Consider the following 6,756-nt stretch of genomic DNA (forward strand, 5'->3'; position numbering starts at 1 on the left):
TCACAACAGCTGGGGTGACGGAGGTTGCTGACCCCTGATCTAAGGTGTATAGCGGTCTCCCGACTGTACCCCAAAGGCCATAAGGATTGGGCAGTTGGATTTCAACTTGCCTGATCCTTTCTTTCTCAAGGAGATCCACCAGAGGAGTCTGGCAGCTGCTTTCTCTCCTCCCTTTGTTTAGAACACATGGATTCTTGGCCAAGCCGAGCAGACCTGGGGCACTAGGTGAAATAGCTTGTCTGGTCAACAAGTGGCTAATGTGTATGGTCATCCCTCAATAATGTATTAATACATACCGGTATGGCTTCTCAATATAAAGTGATTATATTGCCGTTTTAAACAACAGATACTGGGGGTAAAGTCTGTGATCAGCGATAACTCATTGGGCAGAACCTGTTTCTTTCTCCATTGAGTTATACAGGGTCAGACAAGACTTAGTCAGGTATCAGAATTTCTTTTGTGCTGAATGCAGTACTGAACCTTTCTATCTATTCTGACAGTCAAAAACAACTAAAGCCTGAAGAAACAGAAATAACAACAGAGCCCAAAAAGTAATTTTGGATTTATCGATAATAGAGGATTCAATACAGTTTCATAAACCATAAAGAGATTGAAATGTAAATGTGCTGCTTAGGCTAAGTTCACACTTCAGTTATTTGGTCAGTTATTGTGAGCGAAAACCAGGTGCGGGTCAAAATCACGGAACATTTGCCAATCTTTCCATTACACCTGATCTCTCAGTAGGCTTCACTACTGGTTTTGGCTCACAATAACTGATGGAAATAACTGACCAAATAACTGAAGTGTGAACTCAGCCCTAATTCTAATAATTAATAATAGCGGTTTGCTCTTCTTACCAAAAAATCCCTCAATTCTTTTTCAAATGCTTCGTAGTATTCGAATCTTTTATCCAACTGCAAGGTCAAAAAATACATTAACAGTCAGTTCACTTGGCAGATAGCAAGAAAACAGCACATTTATTTTGCAAGTCAAGTTACAGGGTATTTTATTTACAATGTAACAGGATTTTCTTGAGACAATTCCATTTCGCTAAAGGAGTCCATGAATGCTAAACTGATCAGATGCTGTCCCACAGCCAGGATTCAGGAACCAGCACTTGGATCTGAATACTTTTATAACTGCATGTAATTAAACATTTTACATAACCACCGAGTAAAAAGGATCTGCATAGCGCCACCTGCTGTTTGCTCTTTTTCTAATTTCTCTGTCCTGCTGACTGAGATGGAAGCACATGCTCAGTTCCAGCACTCAACTGCTACCAGCTGCAGTAGAAGGGACACGCCTAAAAAGTGCACGCCCCCTAAACTGCCAGCTTGGAATAAATCTAGCAGATCAATTGGAGAAATGAATGGGGAGATCTCTGGATCAATGCGAGGTACCGGGCTGGTTCTAAGTTTGTTAGAAAGAGACTGACATGTACGAGATGAAGTCTGATTTTTATTTTTTCATTGATCATGGGATAACCCCTTTAAAGTTATGGCTGGACTGGGGGGCAGAGCCTTTAGGGGAGGCCAACATGACTGGGGGTTTGGTTCAGGGAGAACCCGGGGGTTAGGGATAGGCTAGTTTAATTAGAGGGGTAAGTTTAAAGAGACCCTGGGGGATTGGGATTGGCTGATTTGAGTTTAGGGGTGGGGGACGAGGGGTTAAAAGGTTGAGACAGGGAGAAGAAAGGGGCCATTTTAAGTAGTTCAGAAAAGAGTTAAGCCCAGGGCCGTCTTTAATATTGATTGGACCCTGGGCAAAAATTTACTTGGGCCCCTGGATCCCGCCTTCGCGCACCCTAGCATGCAATCACACCCTCCACCACAAGACACACACACCTGGTAGAGTCCTGTGAATTACTGTAAATACTTCCAGTTCTGAAGACTCCAGCGGCTCAGGATCAGTGCTCTGGGCAGCTGGGCTCAGGCTGGAAGTGGGCACCGCTCTGCAGGAAGGAGACCAGGGCTCGGCTCACCCTAGTGTTACAGTGCACCCCAGCACCCCACAGTATGCAGTATAGCACCCTATAGCATACAGTAAAGCAGTATAGCACCCCACAGTATACAGCAACCCAACGGTATACAGCACCCCACAGTATACAATAGAGCAGTATAGCACTCCACAATATACAGCTCCCCACAGTATACAGCACCTCACAGTATACAGTATACAGCACCCCAAACTATAGAGAACACAGCACCTCACAGTATACAGCACCCCACAGTATACAGCACCCCAGGTATACAGTAAAGCAGTATAGCACCCCACAGTATACAGCAACCCAAGGATATACAGCACACCACAGTATACTGTAGAGCAGTATAGCACCCCACAGTATACAGCACCCCACAATATACAGCCCCCCACAGTATACAGCACCCCATAGTATACAGTAGAGCAGTATAGCACCCCACAGTATACAGCATCCTACAGTATACAGTAGAGCAGTATAGCACCCAGTATACAGCACCCCATAGTATACAGTAGAGCAGTATAGCACCCAGTATACAGCCCCCTACAGTATACAGCCCCCACAGTATACAGCACCCCACAGATCCCACAGTATACAGCCCCCACAGTATACAGTAGAGCAGTATAGCCCCCACAGTATACAACCTCCCACAGTATACAGCACCTCACAGTATACAGCCCCCACAGTATACAGTACAGCAGTATAGCCCCCTACAGTATACAGCACCCCACAGTATACAGCACCCCAGGTATACAGTAAAGCAGTATAGCACCCCACAGTATACAGCAACCCAAGGGTATACAGCACCCCACAGTATACTGTAGAGCAGTATAGCACCCCACAGTATACAGCACCCCACAATATACAGCCCCCCACAGTATACAGCACCCCATAGTATACAGTAGAGCAGTATAGCATCCCACAGTATACAGCACCCCACAGTATACAGCACCCCATAGTATACAGTCTCCCACAATATACAGCACCCCACAGTATACAGCCCCCCACAGTATATTATTATAGCAGCCCCTGTCACCTTTTCCTGATGTAATCTTCACAAAAAAAGCTCCACAAGACTGGAAAACTTCTCCTGCAGCAACACTCCTGGTAGACAGGACCTTTGATGACCTCATAGCCATGTGACCAGTAATATTGCTAGGTTACTGGTCACATGGTGATGATGTCATCTAAGGTCCTTAAGAGAATCACAGCTCTCATAGTTAGCTGCCTGGAGTGTCGGCAGGCAGGCATGGCACTCCCTGTGTAGCTGACAGCCTGACACCCGGGGCAGTGGCCAGCAGGGCTCAAGAGGCAGCTGCCTTGGGGCCCCCCAGGAACACTGCCCCTTTTGCCCCTTGTTAAAGACGGCCCTGATTAAGCCACGCTAATTTGGTCTGAACCAGGGCCGTCTTTAACAAGAAGCAAAAGGGGCAGTTGCCCCGGGCCCAGTTGTTCCTGGGGGGCCCAAGGCAGCTGCCTCTTGAGCCCTGCTGGCCACTGACCCCGGGTGTCAGGCTGCCAGCTACACAGGGAGTGCCATGCCTGCCTGCCGGCACTCCAGGCAGCTAACTATGAGAGCTGTGATTCTCTTAAGGACCTTAGATGACATCATCACCATGTGACCAGTAACCTAGCAATATTACTTGTCACATGGCTATGAGGTTATCCAGACTGCTCAGTCCTCCGCCATCCACTCTCCTCAAGTTGCTGCATCACAGGCATCGTCACTATCAGATAGTGAAGACTCTCAGGACTCATCTGACAGCATTGACTCCTCAAAAAAAGCCTGTGGCATTTTAGCATTGCTTCATATAGGCAAATCCTGAAAGATCTCTCTTCTGAAGACACTGGAAAACAAAGTGAAGAGGGTGCTGGAGTATCTGCTGCAACCACCACCATATACCAGACCAGCACTGGACAGTATGTAACCATTGGTCCTAATGGAACCTTCCAGCTCGCTACGGCGGCAGATGGGTTACAAGGCTTACAGACATTGGCAATGGCCAATGCTAGTATTAGCCAGCAGGGCACAACTATACTTCAGTATAAACAAACATCGGATGCCCAGCAGATCCTTGTTCCCAGCAACCAAGTGGTTGTACAGACTGCAGCGGGAGATATGCAGACTTATCAGATCCGTACCACTTCAACCACCACCTCACTACCACAGACTGTGGTTATGACCTCACCCATTACGCTGACTTGTCCCCCAATGAAGTCAGACAACCCACAACTGAAGAGTGAAATAAGATTAATGAAAAACAGGGAAGCAGCAAGAGATTGCCGGAGAAAGAAGAAAGAATACGTCAAATGCTTGGAAAACAGAGTCGCTGTTCTTGAAAATCAAAACAAAACTTTAATTGAGGAATTAAAAAGGGGCCATTCAGTGGTGATTCCGAGCTGGCGGGCAACGGCTGGAGGCAAGATGGCTCATTCTGGTGGGATAATTCAGTTTTTTGGGGCTTCAAGGCCCTCTGGAAGGAATTAATCATTTAAAGAGTTTTATGGTTATATATTTATATGTTGTATGTTAATAAAACGGCTGCTGTGGCCCATCCATTCCAGCTTGGTGTCCGAGTTTTTTTTAAGGTCAAGGAGGTATCTGGGTTGGAGATGTATCAGTGGGGAAGGGGTCATTTAAGTGGCAGGTGAGTATTAGATGGGTCGGACGGCAGGTAACCAATACTTTCGTCACATGTTTTACACTACATTTACTGTACCTCATTCCTTCTGTGCTTACAGATCAATTTCTTTCCAATTTCCAGCAGTTGCGGGACACTCTGTGAACAAAACACAATCACATGGCAGTCACTGATGAGCAGCACTGAGCATCTAATTGACTTATGCAAAATTAATAAATCATAAAATAGTAATAAATAGTTGATGTATGATAACAATGAAGTGGAATATGCAAATATCATATACTGTAAAAAAAACTAAGACGTGCACATATTCAGACAATTACACCCGCTATATACAGTGGGATGCGAAAGTTTGGGCAACTTTGTTAATCGTCATGATTTTCCTGTATAAATCGTTGGTTGTTACGATAAAAAATGTCAGTTAAATATATCATATAGGAGACACACACAGTGATATTTGAGAAGTGAAATGAAGTTTATTGGATTTACAGAAAGTGTGCTATAATTGTTTAAACAAAATTAGGCAGGTGCATAAATTTGGGCACTGTTGTCATTTTATTGATTCCAAAACCTTTAGAACTAATTATTGGAACTCAAATTGGCTTGGTGAGCTCAGTGACCCCTGACCTACATACACAGGTGAATCCAATTATGAGAAAGAGTATTTAAGGGGGTCAATTGTAAGTTTCCCTCTTTTAATTTTCTCTGAAGAGTAGCAACATGGGGGTCTCAAAACAACTCTGAAATGACCTGAAGACAAAGATTGTTCACCATCATGGTTTAGGGGAAGGATACAGAAAGCTGTCTCAGAGATTTTAGCTGTCTGTTTCCACAGTTAGGAACATATTGAGGAAATGGAAGACCACAGGCTCAGTTCAAGTTACGGCTCAAAGTGGCAGACCAAGAAAAATCTCGGATAGACAGAAGCGACGAATGGTGAGAACAGTCAGAGTCAACCCACAGACCAGCACCAAAGACCTACAACATCATCTTGCTGCAGATGGAGTCCCTGTGCATCGTTCAACCATTCGGCGCACTTTACACAAGGAGATGCTGTACGCGAGAGTGATGCAGAGGAAGCCTTTTCTCCGCCCACAGCACAAAAAGTGCCGCTTGATGTGGGCTAAAGCACATTTGGACAAGCCAGCTTCATTTTGGAAAAAGGTGCTATGGACTGATGAAACTAAAATTGAGTTATTTGGCCATAACAAGGGGCGTTATGCATGGAGGAAAAAGAACACAGCATTCCAAGAAAAACACCTGCTACCTACAGTAAAATATGGTGGTGGTTCCATCATGCTGTGGGGCTTTGTGGCCAGTGCAGGGACTGGGAATCTTGTCAAAGTTGAGGGAAGCATGGATTCCACTCAGTATCAGCAGATTCTGGAGACCAATGTCCAGGAATCAGTGACAAAGCTGAAGCTGCGCCGGGGCTGGATCTTTCAACAAGACAACGACCCTAAACACTGCTCAAAATCCACTAAGGCATTTATGCAGAGGAACAAGTACAACGTTCTGGAATGGCCATCTCAGTCCCCAGACCTGAATATAATTGAAAATCTGTGGTGTGACTTAAAGAGAGCTGTCCATGCACGGAAGCCATCAAACCTGAATGAACTAAAGATGTTTTCTAAAGAGGAATGGTCCAAAATACCTTCAACCAGAATCCAGACTCTCACAGGAAGCGTTTAGAGGCTGTAATTTCTGCAAAAGGAGAATCTACTAAATATTGATTTCATTTCTTTTTTGTGGTGCCCAAATTTATGCACCTGCCGAATTTTGTTTAAACAATTATAGCACACGTTCTGTAAATCCAATAAACTTCATTTCACTTCTCAAATATCACTGTGTGTGTCTCCTATATGATATATTTAACTGACATTTTTTATCATAACAACCAACGATTTATACAGGAAAATCATGACGATTAACAAGGTTGCCCAAACTTTCGCATCCCACTGTATGTACAGTGTATACACTCACAGTAAGTTCTTATACTAAGTGCACCCTTGCTGAGTTCTGAAGAGTGCAGGAGCAGGACTCCAAACCGATGCATACAAGTAGAAGGAACTCCAAAGAAGTTCAAAGTGATAATTTTATATGTACAAGTCCAAATTTACCACACACCATACACAC

General features: G+C 44.5%; 1 pseudogene; it reads left to right on the top strand.

The window, feature by feature from the left end:
* The first annotated feature begins 300 nt into the window (after nt 1–300).
* LOC120978589 lies at nt 301–4,466 on the top strand (annotated as a pseudogene).
* The last annotated feature ends 2,290 nt before the right edge of the window (nt 4,467–6,756 follow it).

Source organism: Bufo bufo, chromosome 9 (assembly GCF_905171765.1).
Source record: "Bufo bufo chromosome 9, aBufBuf1.1, whole genome shotgun sequence".
Lineage (NCBI taxonomy): Eukaryota > Metazoa > Chordata > Amphibia > Anura > Bufonidae > Bufo > Bufo bufo.